This window comes from Eutrigla gurnardus (assembly GCF_963514095.1).
Source record: "Eutrigla gurnardus genome assembly, chromosome: 19".
In the NCBI taxonomy this organism is placed as follows: Eukaryota; Metazoa; Chordata; class Actinopteri; order Perciformes; family Triglidae; genus Eutrigla; species Eutrigla gurnardus.
In genome coordinates, this window is record NC_139930.1 from 3,000,438 (window position 1) to 3,017,209 (window position 16,772).

General features: G+C 43.8%; 1 pseudogene across 1 annotated transcript; it reads left to right on the plus strand.

Moving 5' to 3' along the window:
* Positions 1 to 2,029: 2,029 nt before the first annotated feature.
* LOC311030209 (tripartite motif-containing protein 16-like) lies at positions 2,030 to 4,788 on the plus strand (annotated as a pseudogene). Its single transcript has one exon. The product of its transcript is annotated as a tripartite motif-containing protein 16-like (transcript).
* Positions 4,789 to 16,772: the final 11,984 nt, after the last annotated feature.

Consider the following 16,772-nt stretch of genomic DNA (forward strand, 5'->3'; position numbering starts at 1 on the left):
AATAAAGAAAGCCGAATGATTGCTCTTTTTCTGACTGCTGGAAGGTGATTGATTAACCTTCAAAGTGATAAGAGGTCCAGATCTGAGAGCACATCAGCGGTGATGTGTAGCCTGATATTAGATGTGCAGCCGGACTGAGAATATTGTTCCGATAAATCAGGGAATGAGAGCTCATGTAAACAAATCTAAATAATCCCCCTGTTGTAAAACTGTGAATTATTTCTGCTTCAACTTGATGCTGTTGAGAAGCAAAGGACAGACTCAGGGTTTCTTCAAGTAAACCTGCCAGGAAGCAGGTTAGGTTCCCAGAGTCAGTTACCATGGTGACTGACACAGAGTTTAAGATACCTCTCATTCAGGAAAAAGAAAACCCAGAGTTTCCCTCATCTCAGGGTTCACTTATGTTTTCACATAACCTGCTTTCTATAATACCCCTCTGGATCAGTATGGTATACAATACTGCTACCAGTAAATAGTCCACCATGTATCTAGTAATTACTGGTGGTCAGTTTCCGTGTGATCTAACTGCTATAGAAATCCCAGAAGCTTTTTAATGGACTACATGTAACTCAAAACAATAACATACCTGTAATAGCCTGCACTTTGGCGACATCATGTGGATGATGTGGAAACACCCTGAATCATTGTTTCATAAACATACTGTGGAACCCCTCGAATTCCAATGTGAATCCCCACCGTGAAGGGATGACATGATTTCATTCATTCCAGGTGCCATGACCAGTATTATCATCCGTCAGCTTCTTCAAGAGAGACGAGAGATCAGAATCACATTTCACTTCATTGAGGTACAAAAGACATTTACACAACCTGGTGGGAGGAAATAGCAGCAGATCAAATGTTGTGTTCATTTTGTTTGTTCCAGATTGTGATTCTTTTATGCTTGTTTTTCTGGAATGAAAAATGAATGACAATCTGACGGCTGTGATCCCATCCTGTGCACACTTTGGAGGTCAATGAAGATTTATGGTTGTAATGGTAATAAATGTTGTTCTAAAGGCACTATATAAATAACGTTTTTTATTATTATCAGCCCTTATTTATTATAATGACAATATTTTTAGACACACAAGTGTGCATGCACATGCTTTTGACTTGATTTCTCAAAGGAAATACAGTATGTTTAAAGGACACTCTTCTAATCCACTCTATTGTGTGGGACCAGACATGAATGAAAGGTGTTTGAAAATGATGATAGTGTTGAATATATTACATTAAAGTAAATGAAATACATTATGCTTAGCTGACATGCACATGACAGCCAAAAGGAGTTTATATGTGAAAGTAAGATATCTAAGTTTTCCATGCATTTGGGTGTGAGATCTCTGACCTTTGCTTGACCTATTTATTCAATATAATATCATTTTACCATAATAATATAATATTCAATATAAATGTACTTGGAATTCTCTGGGCTGAGGAGAAACCCAACTCTTCATCTGAGGTCTTGAAAGTTTAAAAAGTGAAAAGAAAATAGCTGAAAAGCAATAAAACAGAGGAAGAATGTTTGTCTGAGAGTACACAACAGCTGGGAAAGAAGTATGGCTTCCAATGTCGTGCCGTTTTGGACTTCCTATGTATGTGGCGTCCTCAGACCTCCGTACTGTCTGAACTTTTACACCGCCACACTCCAGCTGGAGCACTGAGGTCGGCAGGTCTAATGATGTCCCCAGGACCAGACTCAAATCCAGGGGGGACCGAGCCTTTGTGGGGGCTGCACCAAGGCTCTGGATCAGCCTCGGGACATTAGATCTGCCCAGACCCTGGAGGTTTTTATGTCCTCATTGAAGACTCAGCTTTTCTCTCTGGCTTTTGATTCAAACTGAGCAAGACATCCTTTTATTGTATGTTTATGTGTTCTGTCTTATATTATTGCATGATGTCTACTGTTTTATTTATTGTCCAGAACAGCACTTGTCAACTGTTGGGTGTTTTAAACACGCTTTATAAATAAAGTTTGAGTTGAGTTTGAAGGCTCTGTTAGAAGTGAGGAAACAAAGTCAATGTGCCGCTCCTCTTCCTGGAATGAACCCCAGCTTGAGAACGCCTCCCTCCTCTCTCTGCTCACACACACACACACACACACACACACACACACACACACTCACTCACACACACACACACACACACACACACACACACACACACACACACACACACACACACACTTCCTTGTTCCTCCCCTTTAGACCATGTGAGGAAAGTGAAACTCAGACAGTCGTCGTCGCTGAGAGGTGAAATGGCGCAGAAAGGAGTTCAGCTGGACCGGGAGACCTTGTCTTGTTCCATCTGTCTGGATCTACTGAAGGATCCGGTGGCTCTTCAATGTGGACACAACTACTGCATGAAGTGTATTGGAAGCTTCTGGGATGAGAAGGAGATCCACAGCTGCCCTCAGTGTAGGCAGACCTTCATACCGAGGCCTGTCCTGCAGAAAAACACCATGTTGGCAGATCTGGTGGAGGAGCTGAAGAGGACTGGACTCCTAGCTGCTCCTGCTGGTCTCTGCTATGCTGGACCTGAAGATGTGGCCTGTGATTTCTGCACTGGGAGGAAACTGAAAGCCCTCAAGTCCTGTCTGGTGTGTCTGGCCTCTTTCTGTGAGAAACACCTCCAGCCTCATCATGAATCAGCAGCATTTAAGAAACACCCGCTGGTGGAGCCCTCCAACAAGCTCCAGGAGAACGTGTGCTCTCGTCATGATGAGGTGATGAAGATGTTCTGCCGTACTGATCAGCAGTCTATCTGTTATCTCTGCTCTGTGGACGAACATAAAGGCCACGACACAGTCTCAGCTGCAGCAGAAAGGACCGAGAGGCAGAGAGAGCTGGAGGGGAGTCGACTAAACATCCAGCAGAGAATCCAGGACAGAGACAAAGATGTGAAGCTGCTCCACCAGGAGGTGGAGGCCATCAACCACTCTGCTGATAAAGCAGTGGAGGACAGTGAGGAGATGTTCACGGAGCTGATCCGTCTCATGGAGAGAAGACGCTCTGACGTGAAGCAGCAGGTCAGATCCCAGCAGGAAAGGGAAGTGAGTCGAGTCGGAGAGCTTCAGGAGAAGCTGCAGCAGGAGATCAGTGAGCTGAAGAGGAGAGACGCTGAGCTGGAGAAGCTCTCACACACAGAGGATCACAACCAGTTTCTACACGACTACCCGTCACTGTCAGTGAGTCCACACACTCATCCAGCATCAACGCCCGTCCTCCTCGCCGCTACTTTGAGGACGTGACGGCGGCGCTGTCAGAAGTCAGAGATGGACTACAGGAAGTTCTGACACACAGATGGACAAACGTCTCACTGGCAGTGACTGAAGTGGATGTTTTACTGCCACCACCAGAACCCAAGACCAGAGCTGGATTCTTGAAATATTCATGTGAAATCACACTGGATCCAAACACAGCATACAGACGTCTGTTATTATCTGAGGGGAACAGAAAAGCAACATGGAGTCAACACCAGCCTTATTCTAGTCACCCAGACAGATTCACTGGAAGTCCTCAGGTCCTGAGTAGAGAAAGTGTGACTGGACGTTGTTACTGGGAGGTGGAGTGGAGAGGAGGTGGAGTTGGTCGAGTTGGTGTAGCAGTCGCATACAAGAGTATCAGCAGAGCAGGAGGAGGGAAACCATGTTGGTTTGGATACAATGATAAATCCTGGTCTTTAGATTGTTACAATGACAGATATAACTTCAGGTACAACGATGTTCCAACTCCCGTCTCAGTTCCTCGGTCCTCCAGAGTAGGAGTGTTCCTGGATCACAGAGCAGGTATTCTGTCCTTCTACAGCGTCTCTGAGACCATGACTCTCCTCCACAGAGTCCAGACCACGTTCACTGAGACCCTCTATGCTGGACTTCGTGTTTATGGTGATGGAAGTAGTGGTGAGATCTGTAAACTCAACTAGACAGAAGTCATTTAAGAGCTGAATGACTTCACCTTCCTCCTCCTCTTCTCCCCTTTCTCCTCCTCCTCCTCTCCTCCTTTCCCCCTCTCACCACCACCCCTCCTCTCCTCCTCTCCCCCTCCTTTCCTCCTCTCCTCCTCTCCCCTCTCCTCCTCTCCCTCCTCCTCTCCCCCTCTCCTCCTCTCCCTCCTCCTCTCCCCTCCACCCCTCCTCTCCCCCTCCTCCTCTCCCCCTCCTTTCCTCCTCTCCTCCTCTCCCCTCTCCCCCTCCTCTCCTCCTCTCCCCCTCCTCCTCTGCTTAGCGATGTACTTCTATGTTCTCCTCCTCTCCCCCTCCTCCTCTGCTTAGTGATGTACTTCTATGTTCTCCTCCTCTCCCCTCTCCTCCTCTCCTCCTCTCCCCCTCCTCCTCCCTCCTCCTCCTCTCCTCCTCTCCTCCTCTCCCCCTCCTCCTCTGCTTAGTGATGTACTTCTATGTTCTCCTCCTCTCCTCCTCTCACCCCCTCCTCTCCTCCTCTCCCCCTCCTTCTCTGCTTAGCGATGTACTTCTATGTTCTCCTCCTCCTCTCCTCCTCTCCTCCTCTCCTCCTCTCCCCCTCCTCTCCTCCTCTCCCCCTCCTCCTCTGCTTAGCGATGTACATCTATGTTCTCCTCCTCTCCTCCTCTCCCCCTCCTCCCCTCCTCCTCTCCCCCTCCTCCTCTGCTTAGCGATGTACTTCTATGTTCTCCTCCTCTGCGTGGCTCTTTGGTGGAAACCAGCAGACCTCCTTAATCCCAGCTGCTTTGTTTTCTTTCTCTACGTTAGTAAAGAAATCTAGAATCCCACGTAGAAAGTGATTGTGTGATGAAATCATTGATCCTTTAACATACTTCACTGATGAGATCTGTGGACACACTGAAGCTTTCCATGATGAATAAAGCAGCGTGAACAAAGTGCTTCCTCCTCGTCTTCATTCCAGGGTGTCATACAAAGCTGCTGGAGAAGAAGCTGAGTTCAATCCTGACAAGAACACACATATTGTTCTTCTGGTTCTGGTTCTGTTGGTTTTCATGCAGAGGAACGTTCAGAATCAGGCCGTCATGTTGGTTATGATGACAATAATAATAATAATAATAATATCAGTAAAATCAAGCACAACCTCCCTGCATGCATCTCTTGTCTCTGATTGGTGGGTGGGCGTCTCCTGTTTTACAAAACAAAAAATACAGCGAAATCCCGGGAGCACCAGAGGACGCGGTTCCGAAAGGCAGGGCACTGAGGGCAGATAACCTGCAGTGCAGCTGAATAATGTGAAATCGGGAGCAGTGTGTTGTAACACTAATGACCAGGTAATGCTTCATTTTAGGACCTTGACATAATCTGTCAGATGTCTATTAAGTAAGGTATAATGCCTGACGAGGTGTCCATAATCAGGAGTTAATGTAAATAGGAAGGACCATAGATACGACTTGGCAACGGGAGATATTGTAGTCCACTCAGCGATGAGCCAGAAAGCTAACGCTGTGTTAGCAAGATTCAAAGTCAATAACATTGCGTACGGTTGAGAGAATGTAATGCCACTGAGTAGTATAGCAACAATTAGGGTTGGGTATCGTTTGAATTTGAACGATTCTCGATTCCAATTCTTTTTAGAGGCAGGGTAAAAAAAGTTTAGGATATTTTAAAAGAGCTACCTAACCAATGGTCTTTCTGAATGAAATAGTCTGACATTCTCCATCAATTTTAATTCTATGAACTTTTTACTCTTTATGAACTTTACTATGAATTTCTCACAATATGAGAAATTGTAGATATATTTTCATCGACAATATAAATATCAAATCTATGAACTTGAATATAAATATTATAAATTGTGAATAGAGAGCTTTATTTTGAAAACCTCATGAAAACACATTTACAAATGTGTATGATGCCGCAGGTACTTTAACATGACCCAGACCCGGAGGAAGAGGCAGCGGAGGACGGTCGGCGCAACGCGTCAAAGACGGGGCACACATTTATTTCTACTCCGTGAACTCGGAGGAGGTGGTTTTTCATGTTCGTCATGTACCCTCCTATGCACACAATAATCTTGTTGCAAGTGTTGCATTTTGCAGAGATTTCGTTTTTTTCAGAAAAGCGAAGCCACACTTTGGACCGCCGACGCACACTATATATGCTCGACTCGCTCGGTTACGCACTTCCAATGGACACTTCATCGTTGGTGTTCAGCGGCTTCTTCTTCTCCGGTCGGCGGACTGGGTATCGAAACTAGGAATCGAAATTTAAACTTTGGAACGATTCCGGGAAAATCGGAAAGCTAGTCCCGGTTCCAATACTCGGTTCTCGATACCCAACCCTAGCAACAATACATGTTAATGAGTTAGCGTTCATTTATTTGTTGTTAGTTGTTATACTGTATAACTTTGTCTTTTTGGTCGACAGTACAAAGAGGGGGAGACGAGGATAGAGAGAGAGAAAAGGAGAGAGAACCAGATGAAACAGGTAAGAACATAATCAGGTAGTCAAGAAGGCCATTATAATAAGCATCTTTTTGGCCACAGTAATTGCATTTGCCCATATTATTTACTCAATCTTTTAAAACTGCTCCGTCCCACTGCACATTGGAGGTTATAATGAAGGCCTACATTTGCTGTATTTACCCCAGAAAGTGGCCCACTGGGCTTGTTTGCTTTATGTATAATTATAAAGGTCTATAACTACTTCCCTACAAAACGTTTGTATGTATGTAAAGAGGGAGAGAGGAGGATGGAGAGAGAGGAAAGACAGATGGTGCAAGACCTGGAAGAAGCAGGTGAGAAAAGGGCATTTATTGTTAACCACCTCACTAATTACCTATAAAAAGAAAGTACATTATATTTAGAGTCATTTCATGGATGACTTTGTAATCTCTCTTTAAATATGTATGTCATTTATATCAGGACAAAGAGAGGTGCACTAAGAAGCACAGCTAGAGGAGCAAGCGGAAGCATCTGTGTCTGCTGCAGATGCAGCTTTTGATTCAGGGGATAAGGACACTGGTCCTAACCAATTGAAGCTGCCTCAGTACCCCCGAGATCAGTTTGGCACACAAAAGAGAGCCTTTCAGCCTAAGTGGTTCCAGAGTTTGAATTGGCTGGAATACTCTGTGAGAAGTAATGCTGCATTCTGCTTTGCATGTAGGTTGTTTGGCAAAAAATAAAAACAGGAGAAATTTGTGAATCGTGGGATAAAAAATTGGAACTTGTTTCAGACACATGAAACCACACAATGTCACAAAGACAGTATAGTCTGCTGGCATAGCTATAAAGCAAGCAAAACAAAAGGCAGTGTTGTTCAGCAAATAGAGTCTGCATGTTTCAGTGAAATAAATGAGAGGAGGCAGTACTTGAAACGTGTCGTTGAAGTGACACGTATGCTGGGAAAACAGGTCATTCCATTTAGGGGTCACGATGAATCACCTGAGAGCAACAACAGAGGGAATTTCTTGGTGTGCATGGAGCTCCTGAAAAAGTTTGACCCTTTCTTAAAGGGCTACACTCCTCCAGCAAACAAAACCTACCATTCATCCGATAGTCAGAATGAAATGATACAGTGTTGTTCACAAGAGGTAACGGCAACTGTTGTTAGAGAGATGAGGGAGTCAAACATGTATGCTTTTATGGCCGACGAGGCCAGAGACGGAAAGACAGAGCAGCTGTCACTCTGTGTGAGATATGTTTCAGATGGTACTGTTAGGGAAAGGCTCCTAGCCCTTACAGACTTGACTCATTTTGATGCTGTATCAATATGTACTGCTATTGAGAATCAATTGTTAGTGCATGGTATTGATGACTTGAGATGTGTGGCACAGACTTATGGGGCAGCTGTCATGAGTGGGGCAGTGGGGGGCGTACAAGGCCATTTTTCAAAAGAAGCACCCTGAAGCCATGTTATGCACATGAACTGAATCTTGTGTTATGTCACACATGCAGAGCAGTGTCTGAGGCCAAAGATGTTTTTGACATGCTGGAAAATGTATACACTTTCTTTAATTCTTCTCTTGTGAACCAAGTTTGAAAAAACCCCAAAAAATCTAGGGCTGCAGCCAACTAAGTACAGTTATCCAACACACGCTGGGCATGTCGACTGCGTTCTGTGAACCAACTTCCCTGCAATCATTGAGTGTCTCTCTACCATTAACACACCCCTTGCAGTGGGAGTGAAAGCAAATCTCTGTACATTCTCATCAGTCTATTTGCTGTTTGTTTTCCAGTCTCTCCTCTCAGTATCAGCTGGGGCCCGTTTCACAAAGCAGGTTCAACAAACTCTGAACCTAACACTGAACTCTGAGTTGACCAACTCTGAGATGGGCAACTCTGTTCAGTTCAGTCAACTCTGAGTATGTAAACTCTGAGTTACGCACGTGCCTGCCGACTCTATAAAGCCATCATCAATGGAGCTCCGATACTACGATTCACCATGGCAACGGGGAGAGCGTCATTAGATATTACTGAGTGTTTATGTAGAAAACGAGCTCATCCTGAGAAAGTGGAGCAACGTAACTGCAGCAAAGTAGCGATAGTTGGCGTGGCAGACAATTACTGCCCGACTTAATGTGTAAAACTGAATGAAACAGTCTATTGATCTAAATGTAACCGGGTGGTAAAACCCGGCATGTTTGTGTTTTCATACCTGAGAAATGTAAAGTTTATTTCATATGTCATTTGTTGATTTATTTTGATTGTGCCATTTCTATTTGTTAAAACTGTGAAGGAGATTGTAAATGTTTCGCCACAGTCAGTTCTTAAATATGGTCACTAGAGGGAAGCATTTAGCCTGGGGATTTGTTACTGCGCAAAGTGCATTATGGGTTTTGTTTTGTTGCGTGTGGACCACGGAGAGATTTCAGCCAGGAAGGACGGTGATGTGATGCCATTGTGTGAGGAAGAAGGTAAAAAACGAACAAATTGTGTTACATATCGCTGTATAAAACCCTTAAATAAAGGTACCTGTTGATATTTGTAACCAATGATTGTATTTAGTGTTGATCTCTGCGGATTTTGGGCATGAGTCGCCGATGCACTAATGTTCAATGACATAAGCATGCTAGCTAGTGTAACGCCGTGCGGTGTGATGTTGAGTTTGAATGTGAGCAATGCTGTTTTAACTACAGTTATTTTGTTTAGAGAAAAAGACTAAAGACTGGTGAAATCTATGGTGAAAGGTCCACGTGGCACTAAAAGTTCAAGATGTAAGTGCTTTGAATTCATTAAGTGACATTTTGACATTATCTGAGGTTTGTGATTTTGTAATGTATGTGTAACTTATTGCGTCCTCCATTTGCAGTCGTGGCCACTGTCGTATTTTATCACGTTTTATTGTACTTTATTTTACCACATTTTATTGTATTTCATTTTAAACAACACCCTCTGTCAAGATGTGGACATTGGTGTTCAACAATTAAAACTAAGGCTACAAAAACCCCAGAAGTAATTGTGTCCTGTGTGGCATCAAATTCCACGGGCTACATAAAGGTAATAAGTCTTTATTTTCAGACCTGCACAGCGACACTGTGGTGTAATGGTTAGCAACGCCGCCCACGGTGCAGGCGACAGGGGTTCAACTCCTGTAGATCACATAGTAGCGCACTGAATGAATTATCATTTTCATTGGGTGTAATCCCCCCAGGCACAGAAAGAAAGTGGCTTCAGTTGAAAATTAAGCATAAGAATTTTGCGCAAATACGTTGACTAAGGCATATGATTTTAATCATATCTCATATATTAAACAGTAAATATAAGCAGGTATGTCAACACAGAAATGTACTTAAACATTTAATAAATCTCCCGTTCGCAAAAACACTACCTCCGCAAAGAATCTGGTTGCGGATTATGTCCGCGATATGAAATGTTGAAAATGTCGGAGAATATTGTTTAGATAATATCTAATGTGATTTGAAGGAAAGGTAATCAAAATTGTCTCCCGACGCAAAGCTGCTAGAATCACTTTTATTTCCATATCGATTAGGTTGACGATGAAAGGACGGCACATTTTTTTCAGAGTTGGTTCAGATTCCGGAAAAAGGCGGAGACATGTAGGAGAAACTCAGGGTTTGTTGAAGCAAACCTGCTAGCGAGCAGGTTAGGTTCACGGAGTATGTTACCATGGTAACTGACTCAGATTTATGCTAAACTGGCTTTGTGAAACCGAAAAACCAGAGTTTCCCTCATCTCAGGGTTAACTAACTCAAGGTTTTCACTAAACCTGCTTTGTGAAACGGACCCCAGGTCTACATAGATACTTACAGAAGGAGACCATTGATCTTGCTCAAGCAGTAGTATACAAAGATGCAGGGACGGATTCTCTTAAGGAGAAGCGGAGTGAAGCCACAGCTGCTGATCTGCATGCCAAGGCTATGGCCTTATATGAGGCAAACCACTTATCAGTGCCAGAGATTTCCTCCAGCCAGAGGCGGAAGACAAAAGTAATGCAAGACTTTGTTGTTGAGTCTTCTTGTGGGGCAGGTAGTGAGGTTAGGCATTCCGCAAGGTTAGAAGACCTGACCTGTTCTTTCCTTGCCTAGACAGAATGTTGTCTGAAATTCAGAAAAGGTTTTCTGAAGTTGATCAGGAATTGCTGGATGGGATTATGGCATGCTGTCCAACATCTGACAAATTCTTCTCTGAGCCACATTTGACAGCACTGGCACTTCACTATCACATTGACCTCAAGTCAGAAGAGGTGGTGATAGCTAGAAACTACTTGAGACGCAGGAGAGAGGGTGGTGGTGCTGTTGAGAACATGCAGACAGTATATAACCTGCTAGATGCAGACATGTTCCCCTCACTCAAAGCAACTATCCAGGCTGCAATGACCATACCGGTCAGCAGCTGCAGTTGTGAAAGGTCCTTCAGTGGTTTAAGGCTTCTCCATACCTGGCTCAGAAGGACCATGGAGCAAAACCCAGCAGTGATGTCTGTTGAGAGTGAGGTTCTTGAGAACATAGATCCTGAAAAGGTGAGGGGACATAGTTAAGTTCTCCCGAAATAGTAGTCTCGTAGGGTTAGGAAGAAAGTATGAGGCTATATACTGTACAAACTGAACAAACTGACAGTTTATACAAGTATACAACACAGTTTATACTTTTCTCTTTGTTTATATGTGGCGGACCCTGACACTTTTCTAGCTTCAAACGGTGGTCTGGGATCTTATTTTCCTCTGAGAGCAGCTGGTTTCTTCACTGATGGAAACAGTTCATATTATGACCTCATTCATATTGTACATATTGAAGTGTGAATTTCTCCTTCAAATCTACATAGTGCCCCTTTAAAGCTGAAGTTCTTTTAAAGATGTTTTTGAAGTATGAGTGCTTTTCCACTGACTAACTCATCAATAAGTATGACTGTTTAATTTTGTCAGGACATATGTTTAACCATCTGAATGGCCTTGGGAAAGACCTGAGACGAATAAAAACATTGTTCCACATAAACAGCCTCATAATTCCTTTTCAAGAGCGGATCTCAGCTGCTTCCTGGGGGCTGAGCCCCCCCAAAGGTCAGATCCTAGAATCGCCCCTGCTGCTGCTCGAGTCCTCACTAAGACCAAAACAGTGGATCACATTACTCCGGTTCTCAGGTCTTTACACTGGCTTCCTGTCTGTCAAAGGATTGACTTTAAAATACTACTGCTGGTTTACAAAGCACTCAATGGTTGAGGACCAAAATACATTTCTGATCTTCTGCTGAGCTACGAACCATCCAGACCTCTCAGATGGTCTGGGACAGGTCTGCTCTGTGTCCCCAGAGTCAGAACCAAACATGGAGAGGCAGCCTTCAGTTTTTACACACCACATATCTGGAACCAACTTCCAGAAAGATGCAGGTCTGCTGCAAATCTCAGCTCTTTGAAAGACTGAAGACTTTTCTGTTTAACGCTGCTTTTTTAGTAAACAATATGAATTGCTTATACTGCGATGTAACTTATGTTCCTTTGATATTCTTGGTTTTATTTTGATTGTATTTGCTTGTTTTATTATTATTATTAAATGCCATGTTATATGTGTTTCTTTCCTATGCTTTTAATGTTTTATGTAAAGTACTTTCATTTTTGAATTACCTTGTTGTTGAAAGGTGCTATACAAATAAACTTGCCTTGAACGGTTAAATTCACATTATTGCACAGTGTTGGCAGAGTTGAACAGCAATAGGAAGGAGGAGCTGCTGGACCTGAACCAGCTGTTTATAGAACCAACAACATGGGGAGAGGTAGACCATGTGGTTTTTGTAGTCTTTGTAGACCAGCTGTCTCATCATAATGACGTATCTTAGTAAATCCAGTAGGATCCTCTGAGCTCGTCTTTGCCTGAATCCTGATGGTTCTCCTTCATATCATGACCTTTTCCCTCAAGCTTTTATTCTATTCCAACGCAGCGCTTGTGTATTTAGTCTCACTCTGGAAGTAGCGTACAGTCTTTATTTCCTCAGTTCTCCAGTCTTTAGTCGGTCTACTTTATTTCAAGTCTTTTGGATATTTTCCTGCCTGCTACCTGTTGCTTGAATACCATCACCTGCCTGTTGGTGGACTTTCAGCTCAAGTCATTTCACATCCACTCTTGAATTGTTCCCGCTGCCTCCTCATTTCTATCTGCATTTCAGTTCTTCTCCTGCAATCGTGACAGATCTAAAAGAAAAACAATATTCCATTTCATTCCCTCAGCAGACTGTTTCCTCGTACTTATAGAATAAGAGCTGATGATTTGCACGTGACTTTGAGCTCTTTACGTGAGTAGTACTCTACGTTTCTGCCAGGGTTTCATGGAACCAGAGGACATAACTGCTGTTGTCGTGGGACATTTAGAAAGATCATCAGCTTGATAAGCCGTTTTTGTTGTGGGGGAAAAGAAATAGAAACAGCTTCTGGAGCCATATGTGGAGGTTCTACATGAGAACATGTAACTTTTCACTGGACAAGCACAGGAACATGTTGTAACATTTGGCATCCCAGATATTATTACAGTTTTTCTCAGTCGCGTTGCTGCTTTTCTCACATCACTATTAACATTTTCACAGCAGTTAGTGCATTTCTCAAAACAATTAGTGCAAACTGCAAAACCTAGTGGATGACCTGCAAAATGACGTCACTTGCTCTAAATGGATAGTCCATTCCTCAAAAGCAAGTATTCATGTCAGTGAAACTGCCAGAGTCATCAAAATGAGAAGTCTTGACACCAACGTTTATGAACAAGATATTCAAATGGCTTTGTCATGTTTTCATTATGACAGTTTATTCTCTCAGTGTTTTCCAATGAAAAAAAAGGTCAGAACTCGGTGACACAACCTGAAAATACTCAAGACAGCACTATAGACTACTGGTACAGGCATTTGAAAACTACAGTAAAGTTACACATTGCTGTAGTTAGGGGAGTAAGGGAGTACAAGACACTGAATACATACGCTTCACATTTTTACTGGATATGCTCTTTGCAATTCTACAGCACTGTGCAAAAGAAAAATACATATAGTACAAATTGTAACTGATGGTAAATCTTGCTGGCACATCCAGACGTTCCTGTCTGTCTGGCCACATATTTTCATCTACATCACAACGGATATCATCCCTTGCAATGCAGCGAGGAAAGTATCTCCTGGAGTGGCGAATCCACCCTCTGCATGACTCTGCTGTGATGTCATCACATGCTGCATCCACGGCTGCTAGCAGGGCCATTTGCCCATGTGGAAGCCGGTCATAAACCTTCCACCTCCAGGCAGAGAAAGACTCCTCTATTGGATTAAAGAATGGGCAGTAGGGAGGGAGATATTCCACCAGCATCCTGTCATGTGCTGCAAACCACTGTCTGAGCAGATGTGAGTGGTGAAAACGGTCATTATCCCACACAACAACATACCTGTGGAGTTGGTCTCCACCCCTCTCATTCTCAGGGACTATGTCCCTGTAAAGAGTGTCTACAGAAGTCAGCAGATGTGTATTATATGGACCAAGAAGGGGGATATAGGTGAGGACGCCATCGTCTGAGATGGCTGCACACATTGTAACATTCCCTCTGCGTTGGCCGGGGACATCAGTGGTTGCTCTCTGTCCAATGGGATTTCTTCCACACCTTCTACCTTTGGCCAGATTGAAACCCGCATCATCAACGGATATGAATGTGTGCAGTGGTTCCCTGGCTTCCAGCTCCAGTACACGCTTTATCAAGAGAGAGAGAGAGAGAGATTGCCGGTTCGATCCCCGGCTCCTCCTAGCTGAGTGCCTGGTGTCCCTGAGCAAGACACTTCACCGCAATTGCTCCTGACGAGCTGGCTGTCGCCCTGCTAGGTTGACTCCGCCGTCGGTGTGTGAATGTGTGAGTGAATGGGTGAATGTCAGTCATTAATGTAAAGCGCTTTGGAGAAAAGCACTATATAAATGAGGCCATTTACCATTTAGAGAGAATGCATTTTGGAAAACCTATTGTACAGTATGTTCTGTGAATACATATACAGCATTGCTAGTGTGCTGCATGAGCTACACAAAGTAAACCAGTTTACAGTGCTGAACATTAGAGTAGAAGACATGTTTGACCTGTACATACTGGTGACGGATCGCCTTCACTCTTTCACTGTTCCGTTCAAATGGCATTTCATTTCTCTTGAGCACTCTGTCAATTATTGCAATTGACACAGATTCAATATTGCCAAATACATTGTTATCTTCTATGACAGCGCTTTGAATTTCTTTCAACCTTATTGCATTGTCTGCAATCACCATTTTTACAAATGGCTTCCTCTTGCTGCGGGGTAAAAAGGGGCCCTCTTCCCCCTCTGCAAGGTTGTCTTTCAATCCTATGTGGTGCAGAGTAAAATGACAGTAATGAACAATAAACATGAGATATTATGAGATGTTGGATTACTGTCCAATACTATACATACCTGTTCTCCCTACAAAATGTTTGAATGATTGAATTCACGGTGGTTCTTCCAACATTTGGTTGCACCCTCCGACCAGCCTCAGCCATTGTGAGGCCGTGTTGACAACATTAGGAATCTGCCTGTATTTGGCCTCTTCTCCCTCTTCCTCTGTTTTGTCCCCTTCCTCCCCGCATCCTCACCCCTCTTCCACGATGCTGACCTTCCATTTCTGTGTCACAGCATTGTAGAAATGGTCCACACTATGTCCTGCTCGGTTCATATATGCTTGCCAAGTGAGGGTTCATGGGATTCATCCCTGAGTGACTGTGAACAAGTGGCTTGTCATGGTTCCAACTAATACTTCACACACCTCCTCGTGAGTGAAAGCTGAGAGCAATTGTTCAATTTAGGAGACATTTCCGGGAAAAATGACAGAGAAAGGTATAACATTTGCTTGACAGAATTTAATAACATGTTCAACAATTTTGTATGTAATGACCAGTGATGGGAATAACGGCGTTATAAATAGCGGCGTTAGTAACGCCGTTACTTTTTTCAGTAACGAGTAAACTAATTGATTACTCATCTCATTATTATAACGCCGTTATCGTTACTGCAAAAACATGTGTCTCGTTAGTATATTGAAGGCAGAAAAAAACAAATGTTGCGCTATAGTAAACAGAGACGCGTCGAGCACTAGGACCAAGCGGAAAACGGCCGCTCAAGCTGAAGCCTGTGATTGGCCGTCCCCGCTGTCACTCCTTCTTGCTTGCACACCGGTCTGCTAGTCTGCGGTCAGGAGTCCTACAGGAGTCCACTACTAGAAGTTAGTTCACGTCAGCTAGAAGGATTGTAATATAAGAGGTTTCATTTACATTAACGTTTGAATCGGTGTCCGTGTGCGTATGTGCGCGCGTGTGCAAATAAAACGTTAAGTAGCGATAGCGATTTCAAATCACAAGGCTGAAATGGGCTCACTCTGCTCAATGGCTGAAATTACATTTCCTCTCGGACACCAACTTTTTTACATCAGGCTTGGCCGCTGTCAGACTTATGCGCAAAGAGTCCTCCAAAGAGTGGTTTGACAGTCGGTTCCTCTCGTGTGTTTTTATCGAGTTCATCTTGGAGAACGCAGCCTCACAGGTGTAGGTTCAACCGAACATGGTGAGCACATACATAGCCAGCGTCTTCAATGTGCCATAGTCCTCGGGACAGGACAACCAAAATACGCTCCGGCTTTCAGCACCACGGAGAGCAGCCTTCATGTCGCCTGCGGTCTGGATTACAGCCAGCCTGCTTTGAATGGCCGCCTCGTCCAACGGCATCATTTTCATCGTGTTGGTGGAGAATTCTCCACTTGGGCTGATGGTGAATGGGTCACGCACAAATCCAATGACATCTCTGGAAATGAAAAAGTCATCCAACCTGGCAGAGAAGTTGTCTTTTAATTGTGTGATGAATTTCTTCATCTTGTCTGTTCCGTTGCTTTCTCCCACCGTCTTCAGTGTATTGAAGTGCAGCAGCCTCCCTGACAACAAATCTGCGTGGAACAAATCAAGTTTGTTCCCAAAGGCATCAAGTTTTTCCACCATATCCACCACTGATTTTTCTTTTCCTTGCAGCTGGAGATTAAGTATATTCAAATGGGAGAAAATGTCGTTGCACATGTATTCTCTGTCTTGCATGATGCGGAGATGGTCAGCTTTTGCTTTTGATTTACTTTGTTTAAAAAAATCCACCACTTGGGCACTGAGTTCAACGAAGCGCTCCAGTGCTTTGCCCTTACTCAGCCAGCGCACGTCATTGTGGAGTAACAGGTCATCATGAGAAGCCTGGGATTCGAGCACAATTTTGCGGAACAGGCAGTGCTGCGTGCTTGAATTTCCTCTGATGTGGTTGATGATTTTCATTGGTTTCTCCATCACCTCTTTGAGCTCCCCACTTAGCTTTGCGCACGGCACGCTTTGATGGATAATACAGTGA